Source organism: Sus scrofa, chromosome 13, assembly GCF_000003025.6.
Source record: "Sus scrofa isolate TJ Tabasco breed Duroc chromosome 13, Sscrofa11.1, whole genome shotgun sequence".
Taxonomy (NCBI): Eukaryota; Metazoa; Chordata; class Mammalia; order Artiodactyla; family Suidae; genus Sus; species Sus scrofa.
The window spans coordinates 56,804,071-56,831,856 of record NC_010455.5 but is presented as its reverse complement, the minus strand read 5'-3'; the positions used below and the strand labels follow the sequence as shown (position 1 = coordinate 56,831,856).

The 27,786-nt window shown below is 38.4% G+C and overlaps 1 protein-coding gene across 20 annotated transcripts in view; it reads right to left on the bottom strand.

Annotated features, from left to right (window-relative positions):
* CHL1 (cell adhesion molecule L1 like) overlaps positions 1-27,548 on the bottom strand; it is a 229,883-nt gene extending 202,335 nt beyond the window's left edge. For 3 of the 20 annotated variants that reach the window (XM_021069249.1, XM_021069265.1, XM_021069253.1), the window contains exon 1: positions 26,785-27,017. The gene's annotated coding sequence lies outside the window, so the exon portion shown is untranslated. Of the gene's footprint in view, positions 1-26,008; positions 26,028-26,047; positions 26,697-26,784; positions 27,020-27,104 lie in introns of those variants that run through there. The other 17 variants (XM_021069261.1, XM_021069255.1, XM_021069243.1 and 14 more) reach the window with 14 other exon arrangements.

Genomic DNA, 27,786 nt, shown 5'->3' with positions numbered 1-27,786 from the left:
TTTGTGTTTGAGCCAGCTTTCACTTTTGTTTTATGTGCTGTTTTAAAAAGAAAAAAAAAAGATATACTTTGAGAATTAATATAGACTCTACTGCATGGCTCTCCAATTTATATTCATTATCAGGCTTCAAAGATGTTAAATTCGATTTAACTCTAAGGATCAAATAAAGGACAGTCTGAAACCCTGTACAGCTTCCATCACAACACTTATTATTCATCTATTCATCGTCTACCTACCGAGCTAGACCATAGGCTCTCTGAGCATACGTACCAATCAAGTTGCTCACTATTGTTCCTGAATTTAACAGAGAAGTTGGTATACACAGAGAGCTCAATGTTACATGTTGAATGAATAAAAGGTTTATAAACTTAATTCTCTAGTCAATTAGTACCTAACACAGTCCTTTTGAGTTCTTTCAATCATTTTTTTGTACTTTCCTCTCCCACTGAATTCTGCAATTTTATGTAGCCAATATGGTTTTTGATACTTCACTGGATCTAGTAATGTTCACAATTGCAACAAATGCATTTTTACCAACTGCTCATGACAGTCACTGTTCTAACAGTTTTTACAAATAGTAATTCATTTAGTAATTGCAACAGTCTTCACAGATAGGTCCTACTCTTTATCCCTGAAACAACAGCAGTTTCACAGCAAAAACTGACCACATGTTGAAGAGCAGATTGGTCCTAAAGAAAAGATGGTGTAGCTCCCACATGAAAGTTAACTCTATGAGTCAACATTTAGAAGGCATTTACCTTCATTTAGAGGGCATTTACCTTCTATATTAGAAAGTAATTAGAAGGTAATAATTGGAAGTTAATATTTAACTTCATAATGAAGATCTGTTTTCCTATAACACTTCACTAAGTATCACTGTTTCATATCACACAAGACTGATGGACCATAAAGCTTTCACCAAAAGGTCGCTTAGTTTTAGGAATATTATAATAAGAAAATAGTTTGAAGGGTTGTATGTTTGGCTAAATAATGACTCCCAGAGTTGTCCACATGCTAATCCCTGAAACCTGTAAGTATGTTGCCGTACATGGTAAATGAATTCTGCAGATGTGATTAAATTATGCATATTGAACTGGTGAGATTATCCTAGATTATGTGAAGGGATCCAATATAATCGCAGGGACTTCACAAAGAAAAGATAAGAAGGTGAGTCAGAAAAGGTAATATAAGGGCAGAGCAGAGAAAGAGTAAGTAAAATATGCTATACGTTGCTCATTTTGACAATAAGAATGGGGCTATGAGACAAAGCATGCGGGTGGACTTTAGAAGCTTAAAAATGCCAGAAACAGAGTCTCCTCTAGAGACACAGCCTTAACGGCATTTTGATTTTAGGACTTGTAGCCTCCAGAACAGTAAGGGAACAAATCTGTGGGGTTTTTTGAGCCACTAAATTGATGGTAATCATTTACAGCAACAAAAGGAAACTAATATAGTGGTGTAACATAGAAACGAGTAGATAAGAATTACATTTTAATTTGGGGGGACAATTTTTGGTACTTCTTTGGGGTTCATACAAAATATATGCTGTCTTCATTCAAATTATAAGAAGATGAAATAATAATATAAGGCTAAATTAAAATGATGTGTTTATGGAAACTTAAGTCTTTAGGTAAGATTTATGTCACATATGTAGTCTCATATTTATTATAGAGCACATTAAATATTTCCATAAATTAAGTCAATTAATATTAAAGTATAATGGATTGATAAGTTGTATAAGTTAAATACAGCATTTATAGTCTCATTAACTTAATATATAAAAAAAAACTTAAACTCTCTTCATTGGTGTGCTCATCTATATTCCTGTGGTAAGAACACTTACAGAACTCACAAGATCATTGGGAAAATGATCTGATATGCAAGTACTAATCATGTATAATATCTTTGAACTTTGTATAAGTACTGGAATGTTACTATGTGGATTCCCTCTACTGTTGTAAAGAAGAGACTGAGTTGATTTTTTGTCTAGTTTTCACAAACACTGTGCAATTAAAAAATAGAAAAACATGAGATTTCTCTTAGATCAATGTGAATCTTGAATAAGTTTAGGATCTAATACCTGTAAATACTCTGATACACTGGCAGTATAGTCAGGAGCTGAAAAAAAATGTCTTCAATGATACTGTACCCACAACTGAGGACTCAATAATACTAATTCTGTATTTTAAACTTTGCAATATAGCCTAGGTGTTTTTATTTTATAAAGAAATTTAAGTATACAAAAAAAATATAAAAATACCTATATGATTGCCATCTACAATTAATATTAACATTTTATTATGTTTGCCTCATAAGCCCCTTATAAAATAAACAAAATACAAGAAATCAAGGTGAAGCCCTTTATATTTCTCTTCTAAATTGCATTTTCCCTTTACTCCCAGGAAGAACCAACATAATTAATCTGATGTATAATAATATACTTTTATGTTTTTGTACAAAGACATAATTGGTATCATTCATAAGGTATCATTCTGAGATTCAATTATTTCATATAAACTGTTGTTTCAAAATACACATTTAGACGTAGTTCATTTAATTGAACTGTTTATATATATCAAATTCTTCATTCCCTTTTTTTGGCCACGCCCATGGAATGTGGAATTTCCCAGGCCAGCGATCAAACCTTCACCAGAGTAGACACCCAAGCCACCTGAGTGACAATACCAAATCCTTAATCTATTGCACCACAAGGGAACCCCTTCATTCCCTTTTAATAGACATTTAGGTGGGTTTTTTTCACACATTTTTTTTTTTTTTTTGCACTTACAAATGGGATATATTCGCATATTTCTTCTTGAGCACACGTGTAAACATTTTTCTTGGGGTAGCAGTAGAATGGCTAGGCCTTCCAGGATATAAAAATTTCAACTTTGGAGTTCCCGTCGTGGCGCAGTGGTTGGTGAATCCGACTAGGAACCATGAGGTTGCGGGTTCGGTCCCTGCCCTTGCTCAGTGGGTTGGCGATCCGGCGTTGCCGTGAGCTGTGGTGTAGGTTGCAGACGCGGCTCGGATCCCGTGTTGCTGTGGCTCTGGCGTAGGCCGGTGGCTACAGCTGCGATTCGACCCCTGGCCTGGGGACCTCCATGTGCCGCGGGAGCGGCCCAAGAAATAGCAAAAAGACAAAAAAAAAAAAAAAAATTTCAACTTTACTAGCTCTCATGAAGTCCTCCTCCAAAAGGGGGTTATGTAACTTCACTCACACCAGCAGAGCATGAATGCTTCCATTTCCTTACATCTTCATAACATTCAGTACTAGAGGTTTTCATTTTAGTATACAAATAAATGTTAAGCAGCTTCTCACTGTGATTTTTTTAAATCAGCTTTATTGGGGTATAATTCACATACCATAAAATTACCAAATTTTAAATAGACAATTCAACCAGTATTGACAAAAGCATACAGTTGTTTAAACATTACCACAATCAAAATAGAAAATACTCCCATCACCTCAACCCCCAAACCCCACCCATCAGTCCCTGAAATCCATGATATTATCTCTGTCCCTTCAATTTTGCTTTTTCCAGAATATCACATAAATTATTTTTTATAATGATTTTTATTTTTTTCCATTATAGCTGGTTTCCAGTGTTCCATCAATTTTCTACTGTACAGCAAGCTGGCCCATTCACATAAACATGTATACATTCTTTTTTCTCACACTACCATGCTCCATCATAAGTGACTAGATATAGTTCCCAGTGCTGTACAGCAGAATCTCATTGCTTATTCATTCCAAAAGCAATAGTTTGCATTAGAATATCATATAAATTAAATCATATACTGTTTGACTTTTTGTGTCTAGCTCATTTCACTTAGCATAATGCTTCTGAGAGTCATTTATGTCATTGCATATATCAGTACTCCATTCTTTATGACTGATGAATAGTATTCTAATCTATGGATGAGACATAATTTGTTTTCACTGTCATTTTAATTTGCATTGTCCTGATTACTCATAAAGTTGAGTATTGTCAAAAATATTTTGTTTCCTTTTTCTGAAATGTGTGCTCTCTATTTGCCCATTTTCCCATTGTATTTTTTTTCTTATCCATATAAAAACTATTCTTTGTTCTTTATGTCACTCTCAGCATAAGTAATAGATTATATTGTTCACAGAACACTTGAAAATAAATATTCAAAGCCTAAAATTATTTTTTTAATTATTTTTTTGGCCACACCTACAGCATGTGGAAGTTCCTGGCCCAGGAAGTGAACTCATGCCACATAACTGCTGTAGTGACACACCGGATCCTTAACCCACTGCACAACAAAGGGACTCCCCAAAGCCTAAACTTTAATATTCCTGGGGAAGAACACATTTAGCAGCATTTTCCACATACTTGACAAAAAATAGGCAGTCATTCACGTTAAAGTTAAAGTAATTTATATTCTATTCAGTAAACCTTCGGATGGTGGAATGGTTCTTCCCAAGGAAGGGAGGAGATGAGCAATGTGTTTTCTACTGACGTGGAGACAATTAAATATGAGACATTAATATACAGCAAGAGAAAAAATATCCGGTCTATTTGATACAATTATCTTACCATTTCAATCAAAACACATCATGCTTATGATCAATAATTGATTGGAAAACATCTTTCATTTCCTACACCCAACTCAAACCTGCTGCATGAATTAATGAGCAGGTTTCTCCTAGTGCAGTGTGTATGTGTTCTTTCTGCAAGCACATGCCTTCATCCAGGCCAGCAGCTCACTAAATGTCACTCACCCCCAGCTCTGAGCCTCCTTGGGGCCCACCCAAATCATTCTGCTACTAAGCAGCATGGACACAAATATCTTAAACCTTGTCATCTCACAACTCCTTATTCTATTTCCCATATAGGTTTCCTTCCATCAGGGGCTGCGTGTTACTCCTTAACAACTCCCAAACCACCCATTTCATTTTATTAGAAGTACAATAAACAATTTTACTTACAAAATCCCCTTTATCACACCCTAGCTCAAATTCAAGTCATTCTCACCTCCCATTTGGAATACCAACTAATCTTGCTCTCCATCACAACCTACTGTTCACACAACAGCAGAAAGTAATTAAAAAAACAAAACAAAACAAACAAACAAAAAAAACAAAAACATAAATCGGACCAAATTGCTTAACTACCTGCAGAACTGAATAAACATTTTTCCAAAGAGAAAATGCAGGTGGCCAATAGGCACGTGGAAAGATGCTCAGTATTACTAATCATCAGGGAAATGCAAATCAAAACCACAATGACCTCACACCTGTTAAAATGGCTATCATCAAAAAGAACAAAAACAGGAATCCCCTGATAGCTCATTGGGTTGGGCATCTGGCATTGTTACTGCTTTGGCTTGGGTCACTGCTGTGGCGCGGTTCCATCCCTAGCTTTGGAACTTCCACATGCTGCAGGTGCAGCCAAAAAAAAATGTTGGCAAGAATGTAGAGAAAAGAGAGTCCTCATACACATGCTTTTGGTTGGGAATGGTTGGAATGTAAACTGGCACAGCCATTGTGGAAAACTATATGGAGGCTTCTCAGAAAACTAAAAATAGAACTACCGTATGACCTAGCAATTCCATTGCTGGGTATATATCTGAAAACAAAAAACAAAAACAAACACTACTTTGAAAACATACATGCACTTCAATATTCATAGCAACATTACCTACAACTGCCAAAATATGGAAGCAACCTAAGTGTCCATCAACAGATGAACAGATAAAGAAAATGTGTGTATAAACACAGTGGAATACTACTCAGTCATAAAAAGAACAAAATTTTGTCATTTGCAGCAACATGGATGTTCTATGCCAAGTGAAATAAGTCAGAGAAAGTCAAATACTGTATAATATCACTTAGATGTGGAATTTAAAAAATGAAACAAACTAGTGAATATAACAAAAAAAAAAAAGCAGACCCAGATACAGAGAACAAACGAGTGGTTACCAGTGGGGAGAGAGTGGAGGGGCAATATAGGGTTTGGGGGTGGGTGATACCAATTATTGGGTATAAGATAGGCTCAAGTGTATACTGTACAACACAGGGAATATAGCCAATATTTTTTTAAAAACTGTAAATGGAAAGTAACCCCCAAATTCTAAAAATTAAATAATTTTTAAAAGCTGTTTACCTGCCTGAATACATCTGAAGTTCATTTATGTTGCACTTAAAAACCATATTCTCACGCATGACCTAACAGGCCTTACATGAGCTGCCCTAACCTCACCTGTGCCAAGCTCTCCCACGCTCACTGCACACCAGGTCCAGGCCTTCTGTCAGTTCCAGACACTGCCAAATTTGTCTCTTCCATACTGCCTTTCTGATGCTTGCCCCTCTGCCTGGAACTCTGCTCTTCTGGCTCTTTTCCTGTTTGCTTTCTTCCCTTTCTGGCTCAGCTTGCAAGTCACCTTCTCAGCCCTTTCTCAAGTGAGTTCCTCCTCTCATTTTTCTCAATCACAGTTCTTTGTTTCTTTCCTGTAATGACTGTATTTTGTTTACTTATTTTATTGGCTGACATTCTCTGTAATGGCAAACTCTGGGAGGGCAGGGAATCTGTCTTCATCTTAATGCTTAGCATGGTGCCTGGGATTTATAAAGAGCTCAATAAATATTTGATGAATGAATAAATGACTCTTTGAAATCAAAAGTACACACACACACACACACACACACACACACACACACACACATATACTTCCCTGGAAGACATGGTTTCTCCTGCATTCTATAGGAGCACAGCTATAGCCTCACAGGTAAATTTTTTTTTCCTGAAACTGTTCTTTCCCAGCATCAGTCTGGTCAGACCAAATTATTAAGGAGTTGCACAGAAGGTAATTCCTCCCCCAGTGCACAAAGGACTGAAGGGGAAGAAAAAAATCAAGCTACTAAAAATTGCCTTCCTCTGCAGACTTTTAAACTGCTAATCAGCACAAGCAGCTAGTAGCAGATGGAGCTCAAAGTGTTGCTGAAATGGCACATAACTATGGCACATAACTAACTCCAGGTGATTTCATATCTTCCATTGCCCTAGTGAAAATATTGACAAAGAAGAATATGATTTGGAGTCTTTCTGCACTGCTGAATTCGAGGTTAGCTTTGGAGCCTCTATCAAGGCATTTTCATTAATCATCATTGCTCAAGAAAGAAAGTCTGGGTGTGGCAGCCAGAAATCACTGCCAAATTGGAGAAATGTTAGAAAATGAGAAAACGCTAGTTATTTGGGTATGAATATTTAGAAGCTTTTCCCCAAAATGTATGGTCCACTTGGTCAGTGTCAAACTAATGCCCAGTAACGTTTCTTAAGTGGCTGACAGCACACATTCCTAAAGAAATAAGTCTCCCGAAAATATTGCCGATTCTCATAGGCAATTAGCAGTTTAGGGGAAATATGAGGTTGAGATCCTTCCTGTAAAGTCACATTTCATTGATGGCATCTATAAGCACAAATTCTTTTTTTATTTATTTTTTATAAACAGATCTGGTATACATTGACTATTCTTAGGTTAAGAGGCCACTATTTTATTCATAAAAGCTTTCTCTAGTACATTATTTCAGAATTAACTCATTAACTTTATGAAAGAGAATATTCATTTAAATTATTTTTGTCCTTTTAATATTCATTAAAAAGAATACCAAAAGCAAGGAGATTTTTTTCAATTGCCATATAGGAAAATTGAATTTAACATCACAGGACATCAAGACAAAAACAAAAATCGTAGTATTTAGAATTACTGTGCCATTTGCCTCAAAGATACATTTACCCTCACTAAGCTAAAACTTTAAATACCAGTAATATTATTTCCCCCATAGTATTTCAGTTTAAAGTTGTACTACTAGATGTCATTTTTAAAATATTACCTGATTAGTAGTATCCCTCTAAAATACAGTAGTATTTTTAGAATTCCCACTGTGGCTCAGCAGGTCAAGAACCCAACTAGTATATATGGGGATGTAGGTTCAATACATGGCTTCACTCAGTGGGTTAAGAATCCAGTATTGCTGTGAGCTATGGTGTAGGTCACAGATGTGGCTTGGATCCCACATTGCTGTGGCTGTGGTGCTGTGGCTGTGGCCTGCAGCTGCAGCTGTGCTTTGATCCCAAGCCTGGGAATTTCCATATGCCACAAGTTCAGCCCTAAAAAGAAAAAATATATATACAGTAGTTAAAAATAAGGACAGTGTTGTGTTTTTCTACTGGTTTCCTGGCGCCAAGTGTCCCTATGATGCCATTATATTAGTTTATACTTTTCTACCCTACTTTGGCAGCTAGGTCTCAGATCCTACATTCTTAGGTTTAAAATATCTCCAAAAACATATATTCTCACTCAGAACATTCATTATACCTACTTCCAAAGGTTTAGATAGGCTGGCAGTTGACAAATTTGATAAAACCGACTGATTCAGGGAGCCAATAAATGAAAAATGAGTGGAAATGCTGAAAGTCAAACAAATTCAGAAGGCATAAAATGGCAAACCCAGAAGTAAATTTCACCATTGAATCATTTAATAGATGTCAATGACACCTTTGTCAAAGTCAAGTTGTAAAGCTTGTGAGAGAGATGCTTCAATGCACAGAACAGTTTTATAATTAATCACCTAGTATGTGGCCAAGAAATAGATGTCACTTTTTGCCCTCAATAAACATACAGTGGCATAAGCAAAGCCAGTGATGATTTTAAGAGGTTGTCACTCTGCTGATGAAGGCTCTATGAGGAAGCACAGCCTAAGAGAGTGCATTCAACATAGGTGAGGTTTTATAAATTTGCAAAAGAGAAGTTATATACCTGTACATGAGAGTGTGTGTCTGCATGCTTTATGTCTAAGTTCTCAACTTTTATCTCTAAATTATGCCTTGTCGCTGTTACTTATTAGATGCACATAATTAACCTTTGTAAGGAATAACTTCAGAAGGTCCTTATGCTATTTCATATCACTGTAACTATTGCTTTATAAACTCTACTAATGGAGGCACTTCTTCCAAGGAAACTCTGGATTCTTGTGTATTTCTGGGTATAAATGAAAAACCCACAGCAATCAGAGGGTGCATTGTTCAAGGAAGTGAGAATATCTATTACTAATCAATACCCACAGTATTCATTTTTGTACCTTAAAATTACTTAAAGTTGTAATAGTACATAGATATAAGTGAGAATTTAGAGAACTCTGATATTTATGAGAATTCCTGGTAGTCAAACACTAATATTTGAGGTCATTATTATTTTCCTTTTTTCCCTCCATTTCATGTGTGTATTATATTTAGAAAACTAACCACAGAATGTCCATATTTGCATTGTCTGAGCTTCCACAACTAAGAATGAGGTGCTAGAAAAGATCAGAGAACACAGAAATAGCAGTACTCTGAAACACAGAAGAGAAACTAATCCAAATGAAAAAATAAGAACAGTGTTGTGTTTTTCTATTGGTTTCCTGGCCATTTCAAAATGGAAAATCACTTCACAAGGTCTCTGGTGCCAAACATCCCTGTGATGCCCACGGCAGGCATTAGGCTGGCTCCCTAAACACATGCTGTGAAGGTACCATCTCCATCTATGTTTTGCTTTCTCTAAGCCTACTCTGAATCAGGGAGTGCCCTTGTTTCACAGATTATGAGAAAGCCTTTCAGAACATGAGAAAAGTATCCAAATCACATACCACATCAGAAAGTTTTCTCAAATAGCACTACATTACACTGTGATAAATATTGCTAAAAATCAAATGCTCATTAATAAGTGTTGAGCATGTATTATGTTTCAGAAAAATGATAACTGCAGTGGACTTTCTTTGCCTTTCAAGCTCTTCCTCTTCCCCAACACCTTTCAGTAGTGCACAAGCTGGCAGTAATCTTTCTCATTTTTGACTGCATGTTGTCAATACATTCCAATGGTATTTATGATCCTTTAGTTTGCAGTGTAGTCATCTGTATACATGTTGCAGTTTTCATCAGACTGGAGATCACAGAAAATGCATATATACTCATATTAATAACATTTTACAGGCATGCATTCATTGGTAACTGTAATTCAGGCCAGCAACTACCTCTAATTCATCTTGAAATTTGTCCATCCACCATAGTGATTTCCACACAGCAAGAACCTAGATTTTCACTTAATGATTAAATGCAGGAACATAATGGAATAATGGGAGAGGAAAACTGTGATGCATTTTTCTTAGCGGTGTCTTCATCCTCCTGGAGGTGGGCTGCATGTCCTAGAGTGATACTCTCAGTCCTGAGATGATCTTAGGAACTGGTTTAGGCATGATATGGATGAACATCCCTTCTCTTTTAATCCTTTTTTTTAAATGGCCACACACATGGCATATAGACCAGGGACTGAATCTGAGCTCTAGCTGTGACCTACACTGCAGCTGCAGCAATGCCAGCTCCCTGGGCTGGGGACGGAACCCACACCTCTACAGCGATCCGAGCTGCTGCAGATTCTTAACCACTGTACTAGAGCCAAACTCCTCTTTTAATCCTTCTGACTATAAACAGCTAAAAGTCTCAGGTAGGTCCTAATACATCTTTAACCGCACTTGAACTTTATACATCTTGTTGTTTCAGAAAGAGGGAGCAGGACTTAAGCCTGGTGCCTTGGGCAGGCAATGGGATCTCACTAGAATATAATGCCTCGGGCTGTTTTCCTTTCATCACTTTCATCACCAATGATACTGGTGTTTCATTGATAGGAGCGAAATTAAACCTCCATTGAAAGTCAGTGTCTTTTTATAACGAGCCAGTTAAAAACTTAAGTGAATTATGGTAGATGGCACCAAGAGAGGACAAAAGTTGTGAAGATGGCCAAGTTTTGGCAAGTATAGTCTTAGAGAGTTGGAGATTATTGGGTCACCGGTGATCTTAAGAAGAAAAGCCAGCAGGAAATGTGTCTGGGAAGACAAGAGCTCTGGGACACAGGGGCGGCAAGCTGTTCAGTAACAGGAGAGGGTCTCTAAGGATACAGGAAAGCACAGGGGAACCACGAAGGCTGAGTCCGCCTGAATGTGGAAACCAAGTGTGACAGTTACTTGGCCTGCAGAGCAGTGGGAGCCAGGCAAAATTTTCAGGAAGTAAGTGACATCATGGTCAAAGTGACAAGTGAGAAAGGGGATTTTAACAGTGACATTTAGGCCTTAGTGTAGAAGGACGACAATACAAGGCAGAAATCCAGTGAGAGAAAGGTTGCAGTGGTCTAGTGATTAGAAGACTGAACAAGGAATTTTCCAGAATGGCTCATGAGAAATAAAGCTCAGTGTGTCAAGGAGAAAGCTGAAGCAGCTGTGTGGTTGTTTAGAAGAGAAAGGATATACAGGACAGAGAATGGCAAATTGCCAAAGGAAGATAGGAGAAAAGGTGCTCTCTGCTGTAGTAAAAAGATATTTGCTATTCCAAAAGAAACTATGGGGAAACCTACAAATTCTGGGGTTTTAGGAGTTTGAATTATTTTTTAAAATACAAGCTCATTAAATAAACCTCAGCTACTACTACCCTCTATTTCTGCCCTTTTTTTTCCCCTGAAATCCTGAAATCCAAGAGAGTAGAATTTAAAATCGAAAAGGCTTTAGATTATATCATCCATAAATGAAATCTGTTCAGAAAACCTGCATTTTCTGAATCAGGAAAGGTCTTATCAGTGACAAATGATTTGTCCTTAAAACAACGTAAGACAAAAATCAGACAACATGAGCTCCAGTTCAGCATTCACCCATGTGAGTGCCATGAGTTCCTTTAACATTCTGAACAGGATGAATGCCTACCTTGCCCACATAGCTAGCTGTTATGAGTATCATTTTAAATGATTATTTATTCTGTGTCTTTCATCCAAAGGCAACTTACAGCATTACTAGTGTAGAGTTAAATTCACTCTAGCACAGCCTTCTAGGGCTACGTATACAGACTTTGCCTGTTGAAATAATTTTTGAAATATGAAAAACAGAGGGCAACACTCTGTTAGTGCTGTTGGCAAGACTGTAGAAGAACACCATGAACTTGTTTTTATCAGAGGGGTGGGATTCAGAGGTAGAAGGAAACGAGCATGTGTGGCTCCCAGGCACTGAGAGAAAAATGACATGCCATAGAAGGAAGAATATGACTGGAGGATTTGAGAAAATAGAGAAGTAAAAGCAGTGAGAACACAAATTAAACCTCTACCAGACATGGTGGTAATGGTTTGTCTTCCACTCTCAGCAAGCATTTGAAGAGAAAGAAACAGCTCAAGAAATCTCCTCTGCTGTAAACTCTCGACCTGCTTCTTGTTCTCTGCGCAAAGAGATGTAAGAGTAATGTTTGTCCTCGCCACCCGTGAGCACCTGTGCATTACACTCGTGCTTCTGAAAGTTATAGGTGAAGGAGGGCTGCAGGAGCAAGAAGCCTACTTCCTTTTCCATCTGTGACTGTAAGAGACAAATAAAGAAATGGAGCAGCTCTTTTCTCTCCATTCTCAAGCCTGGTGCCTGAAATAATCTAAGTAGTTGCCTCCTTGATTCCTGGCATTTAGGGCTCACCTTGGCCCTTCTGACTCAGGAAGAACCTCCTGGTTCTCCCATGCTCAGGCCACTTCCAAGGTAAAAGAGTAAAGAGTAAGGATAAATGGAAATGGATCGGAGGAAAACTGCATCAGACAAGCCCATTCCACTTAAGAATCTTAGCCTAAAGTATTCTCAGCCAAATCATGGCCCCTTCCTCTCAGCACTAGACTTTCTCCCCAGACAAAACCACAGGAACTTACATGGAGTCCAAGCTCACCCTCATGTCACATCCTTTCTCATAGTCATGTGCTTTCCTGGACTTAAGGAAGGGGGGCAGGGGAAGGAATGTCCCCTTGGAACAGAGAGTGGTTCTGCTTGTTCCTGATTTTCTTCCACTTTTTAATCAATCAATGGGTCACAGTGGCTTGAGAATCCCATTATTAGTATGCCTTTTAAAAATATCTTCCTTTTTGGGGGGTGGGGAGATGTGCTTGGGTTGTGGGATGGAAATCATATAAAATTGTATTGTGATGATCACTATACAACTACAGATGTGAAAAATTCATCTGAGTAATAAAAAAATATATATATATATTAAAAAAACTTAAAAACAATAAAAATAAATATATAAATAAATAAATAAAAATATCTTCCTACCCTGTCAACAAGAATCTTCCAGCAAGGTAATTAGAAGCATGCTCCCTTTGAATCTCAACAGGTTTCTGCTGGCTTGGACCAATAAATGATGGTGGAAAGGCCATACCAGGCCTAGCCTTTAAGAGAAATGACTGTCTTCTAAATGGAGTTTTTGGAACCTTGAGCTACCAGGTGAGCAATCTAACAACCTGTTGGAGAGACCAGTGAAAAGGTCCTGTGGCTACATGAAAAAGAAGAAGGGTCCAGCTGAGCCCAATTCTACTGGCCAAAGCACCAAACGCTCAAGTGAAGCCACCTTCGGGCCAGCAGTCCAGCCTTGACACCATCTGAAAACCACCATGTGATCTCAGCTATCACAAGGTGAGACTGAAGAAATCACTGACCCCACCCCAACGTGAATTCTAGACCAACAAAATCATGAGATTTCACAGCATGTCTGTTGTTTTAACCTGTTTAAGTTATGGGTTAGTTTGCCATGTAGTAACAGATAAACCTAACAATCTCCCTTCACATTTTATCTGTATTGCTACATGGTCACATTTCTAAATTATTTTTCATCATTTTCCCTCTTAGCTATATATAAGCCTCTGGGTATTTTTCCTCCAACAATAAGCAGTTTGTATATTTCCCCAAGAATTTCTTATGCAAAACACATAACTACTGAGGTCTTAAACAATTTTAAGCCATATGGTGAATTCCCCATACACAATTCAACAAAATAAATGATGAATTCAATTTTAGAAGTCAATGGAATGGTGATAGTATTTACAAAGCACAGTCTCCCTAAGTGATAGTAATGCAAAAATACACTGTGATTCCCCTGCAGTGGGTGATAGAAAATCTTATCTGTAAACAATAGTACCTTGGATAGTTATTAGTGGGTTGCTTCCAGAAGGACATCTTGTAAAAGGCTTGGAGGTTTTATTATTATTGTAATGTATTTGCAGTTAACATTCTTAAACAGCTAGGTCACTAGGAAAGAAGGTTTCACAGGATTTTCACATAAATGATCTGTACTCCTGTAGGTAGGTGATATATGAAAAATCATTTTTTTCTTTTAAAGTATTTCATAATTTCTTAATAACTAAAAGACTATTCATATATTCATTATGATTTCTGAGTTGTCTTTTTCTAGTCTATCCTTATTCTTTGCTGAAGAGATGTTAGATGTAAATTCTTCTGTTTGTAAAAGAATCTGAAATATTTCCTTCATCTGCTCTAACCGGAAATTTATACTCTGTTATCCACTAAAATAAAACAGACAATTATGCTTATTGGGATGGTTCTATATTAAGAGAAAATAGTCATGAAAGGCAGGCATTTTCAAAATGTTTGCATTTTGGTAATTTTTTGCAGAAATAAGACTTAGGCTGCTATGATAGCTCTTTTGTTCAATTTTTAGATCCTGTCCTAGGATTCTACTTATCAGGTAACTGATAAGTAAATTCCAAATGAATACAGTTGTCATTATAGCCATTGATTGAATTTTATATTTTTTGCTCTTATTTGCAGTAGTAAAACAGCATGGGGTGGGGGATAAACACTGTTTTGGCAATAGGTTAGAAATATTTATACAACTCTGTATCATTCAGTATGTTAGGACACATAAACGGGTCAAAATAAATTAGGATTGAAAGGATTTAACACCATACATTAATTAAAGATTAATAAACTACTCTGTATAAGTCAAGGCTTCTGATTTTATTTTTTAATATTTGTGGACTGAGAGTAGCTGCATTATTACTTCAGTTTTAGCACAAGTTATGAACAGCACATACCCTCCCATACACTCCATGTATGTACACACATACAACCACCCAATCTTGTTTCATTTATAGAACCAGATTTAAGTAACAAAAAACATACTGGAATGCAACCTTCCAAGATAGTAAATGCCATGTAAATCCAGTTGAACAAAAACCTAAAACTGGGCTTCCATTCCTTTCACAGACACAGAACCGAACTTGCAGCCAAGTCAGCCTTCCCTTAAGGACACATTATAGTTTTGAAAGGAGATAATCAAAGGACTCTTCACTCTAAGCATTCAGAGTGTTAAACCCATTATTTAAATGAACTTGGGAAATGATGACACACACCTTTCTCTCCCTCCTCATCAACTCAGAATTTGGAGGGGCAAAGGAAGTGGAATGCATGCTTAATTGAGGCAGTAAATACTAGGCTGTAGCAGATTGTTTTACTGTTAAATACAGTAATGGGTTTTTAATGGCTGCTGTCCAAAATTACACTGGAGAAAAATGGTTTATTAGTAATAATAATAGCTGGCACTTTTATCTTCAAAGCAGTTTACAAATATTAGCTCATTAATCCTCCAACTGTCACTGGGAGGCAGCGGTAAATGTTTCTATCCTCAGTTTACAGATGGTGAAACAGGAAAATAGAAGGTATAACCAAGTTTTCAAAAGGAGGTTTTCTGCATGGAGGTCAATTTCCAATTCAAACAACTTATATCAATTTTTATACTTAATTGGATGGCATTCACTCTGGTGACTGCCAACCATTTTTTGAGGGGATAGTGATTAAGGTCAAATCCAATTTATTTGAACTTAACTCACATGAGCTGCACCTGAGTTGCTCAACGCTGCTCCTTTAGCATTATTTCAAGCAAATCAATTGTGTTCAAAATCTATTCAGCCCAAATCAATTACATGCAGAAACTTGTAGCATGGAAAAAGGTCTCTTGAGACCCTTTGAAATCTAGCTCCACTGAGAATTGCTGGAGGTTACAATATGAAATAGGGTCAAGGTCAAATTTAAACACCTTTATTTTGGCTATCTTTAATCATTCACTCTGGAAAATAACCAGAAATAACCATTAATTATTTTTGGAAAATAGCATATGTCTCAAATTAGTGAACAATAACAAGTAACCCAAAAGAGTCTATTATTCCTTCTGGTACTCTGTAGATTTATAAAATGATTATTATTTTCTTTGTTTACTTACCATCATGGGGAATGTTTTCAATTTCTTGCCATTGTATAATATCTTAAATATTTTTACTTAAGGAATGAACTCTTCACTGTGTCATCAGATGCACTGTACAGAACAAGTTTAGAAAATCTCTGACTTTATAAGACAAAAATAAATGCAATTCTTGAAGAGTCAAATGCTGTACAATACAGAAGCAGACATGGATCAGACAAAAGCCTTATAGCAAATCTATTCCATACAGTCTGAGGAAATGTGATCTGCTATCTAGACAAAGCAGAAAGCAAACATAATTTTGCCACTGTCTATTACAAAAAGAGTCTTTTGGAGTCTGTGTTTGAGAATGTTATTTATATTCTGCACATTAAAAAAAGTAACACTTTTTTCTAAACACCATACACCAAAAAACCAAACATCTCTAAAAAATCTCAAAAATACTGACCATGTCTAAAATAGAGGTGATTTTCTTTTCCTCCAAAGCCTTATCTTAATTGACGGCTGCTAATAAAGACAGCGCCATCACGATGATAGGTGTCATTTTCAAGAACAATCAGGCTGGGATATGGCATCTGCCATTGCCAACTATTTCTATCTTAATCTGGAATGGCAGATACACCTTTGTGGAAATGCCAACCGTGTAATGCAATTGGTTACATATAATACCCAGACATAAGGGAAATCCATGCATATTGATATTACAGAGCATTAGAAACATTCCTGCCAAGAAAGAAGAAATGGTAATGAGGGCAAGCAAAAGCTTTGGGGAGGGTGAAGGTTGATTTTTACATACACTGGTGCCCAGGACACATTTCAGGAAGACTCAGACCCCAAAGGCTTTTACAACCTGATTTTGCAGAAAACACAAATGTCTTTCCTTCCCAATATATCTCCCACATGGGAGTGCCTCACAATGAGTCTCTGCAACAAGAATTTTAAAGCCTCTTTTAAAATGTCGTCATTCCAGTTATAAGCAGGCATTATCCTGTAATACCTTAAGAGGAGTCCTTATGATCTACTTTTCCACATTGACCTGAATAAATAAGACACAGAACAGGTAAATCTGGATGGACAACAGGGATGAATGCTGGCCCTTGATGAAGACCACAGAGAATCTGCTAATCCAGGGGGGTACCAATGGGCATCACACACTTGGGAAATGAAACCAAGAAAGAAGAAAGGGTGTGCAAAGGATTGAATCTGTGTGTCTCCCCCCAAAGTCATAGGGTGAAACTCTAATCCCAAGGCAGTATTTAAGGGGAAATTAGATCGTGAAAGTAGGGCCCTCATGAATGAGATTGGTACCCTTATAAAAGGGACCCTGGAGAACTTTCTCAGGCTCTTTCTGAAGTTACAATGAGAAATCAGCTGTCTGCAATCCCAAAGAAGACTCTCAAGAGAACTGGACCCTGCTGTCACCCTGATCTCGGACTTCCAGTTGCCAGAAGTGTGAGAAATAAATTTCTGCTGTTTATAACCCTCTCGGTCAATGGTACTTTTTTACAGCAGTCGAAACTAAGATGAGGGCTGCGGGGTGGTTAAGGTAGCTCAGTGCAGTGGTTAAGACCTTGGGGCTGGAGATCAGATACTTCCAAGTTTGAGTCCTGGCTCTGCCAATTCCAAGCCATATTGTGTGACCCTGGACAAGGACACCCCTATGTCTGAAGTGGCACCCAGCTTTAAATGGGTATAGTGATAATAACAGTTTCCTCAAAATACCAATGCAGAGATTGTAAAATATGTCATAAACATTTAATAAGTGATAGCTATTTAAGTATCTGCCTGGTGGAGCTTTGATCCTATCTCTAGCACAAAGCAGTTATTCAATAAAAACTTTCTTAATCATTGGTCATTGTCAACTTCTCAAAGGATGTGCAATCAATGAATATATTAATCAATATGTAGTGGAACTATGGAAACTATGAAAAAGGCTAATCTCCTTTTGGTCAGGGCTATGTTCCACCTTGGAAATATAACTGATTAAACTTTCAATATTTCTCTTAGACTCACTGCATCCCTCAGTTTACAGATTAACTCTGAAGTTGCTTTAAAAAAAAAATCACCATCAGTTATAAAATATTCTTCTTTCAAATAAGGAAATCTAAAACTGTAGAATGGATTTTGAATTGTGTTACACATTAGGATATCTGCTCTTTAATTCTGCTAATTCTGGTTTCACCCCTTCCCAGCCCACTATTGGACCTTGCTTCAGTTTTTTCTGCTATAATTGAGCTAACAACTTGCCACTTTTTGTCTGCCATGTTGTTGAAAGAGTCAAATAAGAAGATATGGGAAAACTCTCTAAAAAGCCTAAAGTACTCAAATAAGGTAAGACATTATAATTTTTTAAATAGAAATCTTCAGAAGTCTGAATGGATGGAAATTCAGTGCTGAGCAGAATATCAAGAGTCTCAGAAAAGGTCAATACTTATCTTCCCCATAAACCTTTACATTCCTTAGAATGCATCAATACATAAGACATCCCATTGTAAGCTGATATTCTGTCACATTACATTCTTTAGTGGAGGTCTTCAACGCAATAACTAAATTCACAATCAACTCTAATAGCATCAAATTACCAAAAACCTCCACATTCTTCTTACCCACTTACCTTCTATCACATAGGAGAATATATCCCTTAGCCCAGGGGAAACACACATTTCTCATATCAGGATGCTACGAATGCATCCCTGATCTATTTTCCCATCCTCTTCACCCTAAAAGCACATCAAATTGGGGTACCTCCAGAGACCCAAATGTCCAGGTTACAATTACTTTAGGCTGCCAGACTATTATTTGAGATCTCCACTTCCTGAGCACAACACCTGCAATCGCTAGAGTTAAAATCACCACTTACAGCAAAGGCTTTTGTTAGAGAGGAATCTCTGCTAAAAATGCAAGCCTGTTACCATAGAAGCTAGAATACATCTTTTGCATTATTCTCTCTGCTGAACAGCTCTCATCCTGGAAGGCAGAGATAATGCAAGGGAATGGATGGGTTTGTTTTGAAGTCTGGAGGTTGTAACTGAAACCCACCTCTGGCCATGAGCATGCCCACCTGGGGCAATGAAAGAAGAGCAGAGAAAGGAATGACAAGGGAAAATAGAAGATGGCCCTGAATGCGAATGTAATGATTCTTCATTTTGTCCTGCTTTTGGCAATTCAGGCTTTCTTTTTCCTCATTATCCACATTCCGTAAATTTAAAGCCTTCTGGATATCCTTCATTAACTCTCTGGCTTCAGATCCATTCTCCACCTTCCCCCATCCTTGTCTGTGCAGAGGGAACCAATTTCAGCACATCATTCGGACCAGGCTCCCTTGTCCTCTGGCCTCTAGTCAGTACTTTCACTTGGAGGAAGGAACAGGAGATACTGGGTGGGAGGAGACTGCCGTCTTGTGACTGGACATTGGCTATGTTTCTCTAAAATCACACATCTTGTCTGGAAGCTTTACCTGGATCTATGGCTCTCCCCTTGCAGTAAATTCTCTCTCCCATTGTGCCACAGTCACAGGCCCCGGAGTGTCTTAGCAACCCTTGTGGGTTTCTCTCAACCCTGTCCAAAAAGATATGGTCCCTTTTTTAACTCCTTTCAATTGCCCCATTTGAGCACCACTTACATATAAGAAAAAAAAAAAAAATCAAAGTGAAAGCAAGAGGATGCCAGGTTTTACCTGAGAAGATGATCCTTAAACCCTGCAAGGGAACATGCTACCAAGTTCTAGCCAATGGTACTCTGCCACCTGGGAAGTCAGGTTCAATATTGCAAGAGCATCATGTTTTTCATGATAAATCAGACACATGAATTTTATTGAAATCTCTGATTTTTAACAAAAATAAACAAAAGGGACCTAATTAAACTTAAAAGTTTTGCACATCAAAGGAAATCATAAACAAAAAGAAAACCCACAAAATGGAAGCATTTGCAAATGAAGCAACTGATAAAGGATTAATGTCCAAAATACAACTCATACAGCTGAATATCCAAAAAAACCAAACAACTCAACCAAAAAATGGGCAGAAGATCTAAATTGACATTTCTCCAAAGAAGATAGACATATGGCCAAATAAAGAAAGAGAAAAAAGATACTCAAAATTTCTAACTATTAGAGAAATGCAAATCAAAACTATTATGAGATATCACCTTACACCAGTCATAATGGCCACCATCAAAAAAGTCTATAAACAATGAATGCCAGAATGAAGAAGAAACAGAACCATCTTACACTGTTGGTGGAAATGTAAATTGATACAACCACTATGGAAAACCTGATGAAAAAACTTAAACTAAAACTACCATATGATATGATCCAGCAATCCCACTCCTGGGCTCAAAAAGATATACGAACCCCAATGTTCACTGCAGCACTATATACAATAGCCAAGACAAGGAAGCAACCTAAATTTCCATCAAGTGAAGAATGGATGAAGAAGATGTGGAGTATTACTCAGCTATAAAAAGAATGAAATGTCATTTGCAGCAACATGGATGGACCTAAGTGAAGTTAGTGAGAGATAAACATCATATGATATCACTTATATATGGAATCGTTAAAAAAAAAAAAGATACAAATGAACCTATGTGCAGAATAGAAACAGAGTCACAGATTTTGAAAACAAACTTATAGTTACCAAAGGGGGCAGGTGGGGTGGATAAGGGATGGACTGGGGGGTTGAGTTTGGCATATTCACACTGTGGTACATGGAATGAATGCCCAACAAGGACCTACTGTGTAGCGCAGGGAATTCTACCCAATATTCTGTGATAATTTATGTAGAAAAATAATCTGAAAGAGAATGGATGTGTGTGCATGTATAATTGAATCACTTTGCTGTATAACAGAAATTATCACAACACTGTAAATCAACTATACTTCAATAAAACTTTAAAAAATGAAAAAAGAAAAATCTCTTTTTTTTAAGTATTGGCTTAAACACTCCTTGAGCAAAACAAGACAAAACAAAACAAAAACACATATATAGGCTGGGTTCAGTCCAAGGGACATAGGATTAGAATTCAAATAGACTATGGTACCTCTTCTTTAAAAAAAAATGATTTTTCTTATAATGAAGAATTATAACAAGAAAGATAGAAATTCTCATCTATACAGCTCTTTCCTATACAACCACTTAGTCCAAAAACAAACCATCCCTCCTTTATTGGAAATCTTAAGACAAAAACGGAAGAACATTCAGAACTCAAAAGTCACAGGAATCTTGAAATCTCAGTCTCTTCTAAATGTATAAATCTAATCAAATCTCTTAATTTCTGTATGGCTCTCTCCATTCATCTGTAAAATCAGGATAATGACTTTTTTCCTACCATCTTTCCAGAGACGTTGGGATGAAAAATGAAATAATACAGAGTAAATGAAAAGTACATTTGAGATCTTCAGAGAATAAAGTGCTGTCTAAACCAAAGGGATTAGTAAGAAAAACCTCAGAGGTTTGTCAAAGATTTTTTTTTTTCTTTTTCCACCACATTTCATGATGCCAAGGTACCTGTGAGTCAATGACTCAGACCAATACCATCTTATAGAAGATTTACCCAAATCTAAGGTGATGGCTCTCAACACTGGCATTAGAATCTCACCAGAAGCTCTCAGAATTCCACATGCCTGGTTACCACCTCCAGGGGTTCTGATTGAACTGATCTGGGTGGGTAGTTTCTTTTTTTTAAAAAAAAAGCTCTCTCCAGGTTATTTTCCTTTCAGCCAAGCCTGAGAACTATTACTAAGGATTTTTCAAATATGTGAAACTATAACTACTAGTATATGTGCATATAACTGATGAAATTATTAATAATGTTCCATAATTAGAATGATAATAATATAATAAGCTCACATTTATTCATATACATACACACACACATGTCTATCTCTCTTTTATCCATTCATACACTGAGCATGGCATAATAATTATTATAACAAAAAGCCAGAATTATTGAGTGCTTAATGAGTTTTACTAAGCTGTCTACATAGACTGAGCCATAGAACATTCATAATAACATACATGAGCTGGGTATGGATATTACTCCTTATCTCCATAGATGAAATCCGTCTTGGGGAGGTTAACTTAGCCAGGGCCACGCATTGAGGAGCAAGCAGAATTAGATTTTGAACCCTGGCAGCCTGACTATTACAGCCAGGGCACTTGACCACTACACCAGTTTGCTTCCTACTGTGACAGAATCTGTAGGGCTTATGAGATGCATAAAATGAAGCATGTGCCTCAAAAGATTTTACCATCTGAGAAGGGGATTATGATGCACACTAAATTTCACAGGCTGAAGAGGAAAATGGTATATTATCGTCCCTGGAGTTAGGGAGAGTTAGGGAGAGGTAGATTGGAAGATGGGCAATATCTGGCTTTGCTAAGCTCCCACTTCACAACTATAGGGGATATGAGATGAAGTCAAACATGGGAAGAAACCCTGGCCAAAAAAGAAAGTGCATTTACATGTTTTCCATTCAGTAATTTATAATTCATATCATCTCCCAGTATCATTTGTTTGAATGTTTATGCCTCCCTAAATTGACAAAATTATGTCAACCAGCAAATCATGATTTGTGAAGAATTTTCCTCAGTTAAAACTTTACTTCTGATTCTTTCTGGAAAATTATGTGCACACATTATTTTAAAACATACACACAAACATACACACAAACACACACACAAACACACTCTCCCAGTAATTTGACTTCCAAAGAGATAAACAAGTTGCAACATTTGGGTAGTAAACAACTAACATGAAATTAAAATAGTTTTCCCGGAAAATATTTTAAAACAAAACAATATTCTTTCTCTTTGTATTTTTATTATCTATACACAATGGGAAGGTAAGCAGGATCATTTTTTATCCACAATACATAAAATCTCAATTAGTTATGGTCTATTTGTGCACTGACTAAAAACATTTGTTAACAAAACAGAATTTTCTAGTTTGCTGGATAAATATACCAGAAGAAATTGCAGAATAATGTTAGGTTGCCAAGCAACAACTGCTCTACCCCCTCATTCATCAAGCTTCTTATCCCAGTGATAGAGAATTCCAACCAATTTGTTTCTTGGGAAAATTATAGTGACTTTCGGTAACACAATAACACTTTTATTCTCAGAAGATAAACTTAGATGTTCTTTTGATCAAAGGGATGTGTTAATTCATTATTCTCTACATGGTGCTAATGAGAAAGCTATAATTAACTAACTACACTATTGCGACACACATAAAATAAACTGCAGTAATTAGTAATGTTTAAGGTGTTAACCAGCCTCAAAAATTGGAATACAGAATCTTTTCTCCAAAAAAGATGTAGAGAAAGGAGAAAGCACCATATCTAATTAAATTGAGAATTGTTTCCATTCTCTACCCTCTCCCTGGCAAAAGGGGGAAGAGGCACATGATTGCCAAAATGTGAGAGATTTCACTTTAATAGCAGAGAAAAATGGCTCAATGCCAATTCTTCTTGTAGGTAGACATAAAATGCTGGGGAATAATGTAATCTTTTCTTTGAAAGAATGCTTAGCACAATATTTTTCCAGGAATGAATGAAAAGAATATTATGCTTTCACTCATTAGCTGTGTTAACTTAGCATATTGTATGTAAATCACCATAATAATTGCATTCTCTTCAGACAGAATTAGTTAGTTAGAATGAAGCTGTAATCAAAATGTTCATAATTGAAAATATAGTATTCTTGGTCTCATTTTGAAAAAATAACAAGGAACACTGAATCAGATATTACAGTACATCACCGAAAACAGCCTTAGTATAGAGACAAACTGGTCCTCTAGATCATACCTTTGCATGTCCATTAGCTCCCCAAATTCAGGACACAACAACTCTCTGGATCTGTCATGGTTTTTTACCATTGCCCTTTGTCCTCAACCTAACTTAAGCTTTGCATGTGCATTCTTGATTACATTTTTAGGGAAAATATAAAACAGTGCAAAGCTAAACTTTGTTTCTAAAATGTATTAGACTCTATGTCACTGCTGGCTGTCATAAATCAAAGGGCAAAATAATTTCCAATAAATGAAACATTAAATGCCAATGCTCCTGGGAGAGAATATGTAAATGATCACATGAATTTCAGGCAAGCTGTCACACTAATTCCTCAAGGTACCTTTTAAAGATGACATATTCACCGTGAAGAAGGGAGTGCTGGTTGCTGTGCAAAAGTCAAACTTGAAGTAATATTCTACTATCTGAATTGATACTCACAGGGCTTCCCCACACTAATTTCTTCAAATCTAATGCCATTAGCCACCCTCTATTATTTAATTTTCTTTTATGGAATTAAAAACGAGTAGAGTCTTACATCAGTCTTAAATCATTACTCTTATCTATAACTCCATTAAAGTGAATCAGGCTAAATTATTTCAACAAAGCAATTTTGGTTTAAACAACTTCCTATCCTCAAAAATTTCAGAGGTAAACTAAAAAAATAAAGCCCCTACACAGCAAATATTTTCCTAGGTGAGGTTATTTTATAAAAGCCATAAGGAGCTTTGTGACATCTATCTGGTTTTACTTGCTTCAGATCCATCAAGGCCTGCCAATAATAAAAATAAACAAGTGATCTTTAAAATGAATTTACTACTAGTTCATTTTATGAGATGAATTAACTTAAAGGTAATAAGTAAACTATGTGCAATATCAAATCCTGCCAGACTTGCAATTAGGCACACCGGGTGTATAGTTTGCTCATCACCCATATAACCAAGAGCAGTAATAAACACCTACAGCTTTTTCTTTAAAAGGAAGGACCCATAAGCACATGTGCAATAGAGAACAATCTGGAAAATATAGATTATTCATCACAGTCCTGCACTTCTGCAGTGAAGTGAATACAGACAAGTCCAGATAGAGATTTTAATGAACTGCCCTAGCCAGTACTCACACCTGTCCAGAAATAACTATTTGTCTCCATTTATTCACTGAAAATATTCAGGAGCTTGTGAGGAATGATTATATACTGTGTGTTCTGCCATTACTGAAGGTAAATCCATCGCAGCACTTAAGGCCATAAAATGGAAAGCCTCCTTACACACTAGACTCTAGAACCGAGTTAAATTATGAAAGCACAGGGTGGTCCATCACAAAGAGACTGAAATTAAGACAAACCCAACTGCAACATTAGCAAGTGAAAGGAAACATTCTTACACACAAAGCAATAAAATCAACTTTTTTCCTCCCTTAACAATAAGATTCCCCAAATAGCTTTATAAGTGTCTCCTTCCATCCAGCAATCTGCTGCAAACCAGATCTTTTTAGGAGGTGGACTGGCCAGTAATATTAATATCAACTGATAGTCTCCAAAATTAGAAATTAGTTTTTTTTTCAATAAAAATGCAGAGAAATGAGAACACACCACATCTAAATAAGCTGAGGATTAACTCATACTACAGTAAGGCTACCAGCAACCATAACTTTTAGTGTTTATTACACATCAGACACTGAGCTGAACTGTCTCCTGGGATTATTTCATTCCAGTCGCTCAAAAACCTTCAAAGGGTGGTACCAATAGTATCTCTGTTATTTAAAAACGGGAAACTGAGGCACGAGGTAGTTAAATGGCTCATCCAAAATCACACATCTTTGAGATGAAGGAGCTGGAACCCGTACCCACGTGAGCATGGCAAGAGCCCCTGGCTTGGGTGAGCCCAGGTGGCTCACCAGTTGCCCACCTCCGCGCGCACGCGCAAAATGCCTCTCCGCCTCGGGCGTTCCTTGAGCGCGCCACCGCGCTCGCGCGTGCCTAGGGGCTACTTGCCGGCTCTGCGGGCGGGGCTGATCCCCGGTGCTGCTCACCTTGGGCCGAGCCCGGGGTCTCCCTCCCCACCGTGCCGCCCTGCTGTGCCGCTCCACACCTGCCCTCAGCTGCCCACCTCCCACCTCTTCCCCTGCCCGCCTTCCGGCTAAGAGCCCGACCACCCACCCCGGGCTCGCTCCAGGGCGCGGCTCCAGGCATTGGTACCTGAGCCAGCGCAGCAGTGGCTTCTTCGGCTCCCGGTTTTTGGCAGGAATTCCTCAGCCTTGCCCCTGACTGAGAAAGTGAAGCTCACGGCGAGCAAGAAGAGTGGGAATGAACAGGCTAGCGTTCCCCAGCCTCCCAGCTCCAATCCCAGCTCTCCAAATTAATCACTTTCTCCTTGCTCCCTCCCAACACACACACTCAAAAAAAAAAAAAAAAAAAAAGGAAGGAAAGAAAAGAAAAGAAAAAGAAAGAAAAGGGGAGGGTGGGTAGAGAGAGGCACAAAGAGGAAGAAGGGACCATTCGTGACTGGCATCCCTAGCTCCCTGAGCTCCGCTACCAGGGAGCCATGGCAACCACGCCCCCGGCCTGTCCCTTAGCCCCTCCATGGTCTGGGGAGGTGGGGTTCCTAACCCTCCCGGTTTTCTCACACCCCAACCTAACTGTCCACAGATTTCCCTTTTCAAGCTGGCAGCCAGTACCGAACCCCACCGGGATATGGAATCCTCCCCTCAGAGTGGGAGCTAGACAGGGGGCGGGGGTGTTGGAGGAAGAGAACTGAGACCCACGACCCAAGAAATGTAGGGGGCAGGGAGGAGTGAACCTAGGACTGGCCCAGCTGGACCTCGCAGTCCCCACTCGGAGGCTGGAATCTCCAGGAGAGTCTGGAATCCTCTCCCCAGAGGGTAGGGACAGCTGTGGGTGAGGGAGGTTGAAGGAAAGACAGAGGGTCAACCTACCCGTGACCAGGCAGAGAAAGTGGGAGCTGGAGGATTCAAGGACCCGGGTTACTCGGTCCGACTGACTGGAACGGTCTGAATCCAGCCTCTGCCGCCAGGGGGCGGGGCTGGGAAAGGGGGTGTCTCTAATCCGTTTAGGATCTGGGACCCTTGTACTTTGGACCAGGCTGGAGCGCTGATCGCGCACCATCTCCGATCCACAATGGGTTGACTCCCTCCTCCAGGGAGCAAACCCTGAATCCTCCTTCCATCCCACTCATAAGAGGGGAGAGCTCCCAGGGAATGAGGCACACGAAAATTGACCCACATCCCTAACACACCTGAGTCGCTTCCTGCACCAGATCCGTTCGGTGGTACTTCCCTTGGGGAAAATTCTCCTCCAGGCTGGCTTGGAGCGAAAGAGGGACGTGCGAGGTCCAGCGGCTCCGGGCAGATCCACGGGAGTTTTTTGCCGGTCGCTCCCAGCCGATGTGCACGCGGGGCTGTCAGCGGAGATGCAGCCGCGCCCCTCCCACCGCCGGCAGTGGCTGAGAGGATGCTGGACCTGTTCTGGCTTGCTCTTCGATCCACGCCCTCCTGGCAGAGGCTGGCTCGCGCCTCTCCTCTCCTGGTCTGTTCTGCTCTGCCACCCCTCACCCACGCCGCTTATTTTCCCTCCCTTTGCGCACTCCCACGGGACAGGGGGAGTTACAGGCTTAAGACTTGTATTCCATGGTGAAAAGCAAGAGATGAAAGCAAAACTTTGCTCGCCATTTTCCACATCTATGGTCAAAAGAGGTAGGATCGCTGCACCTTTTATCAGCGAAAGAGCAATTTTAAAGAAACCCCTCCCCTTTCTGATAGTTCCACTCAGTACATTTTCCAGACATGGGTCGCCAGTCTGGTTTTCTCCCAGTGCTGCATATTGGAAGGGTGTGGTGCCCAGGACCTATTAAGCAAAAAATTCTTTTTGCTTTTCCTTCCTCGTTTAGAAGCAAGATGGGGCTTGCTATTTGATTTACA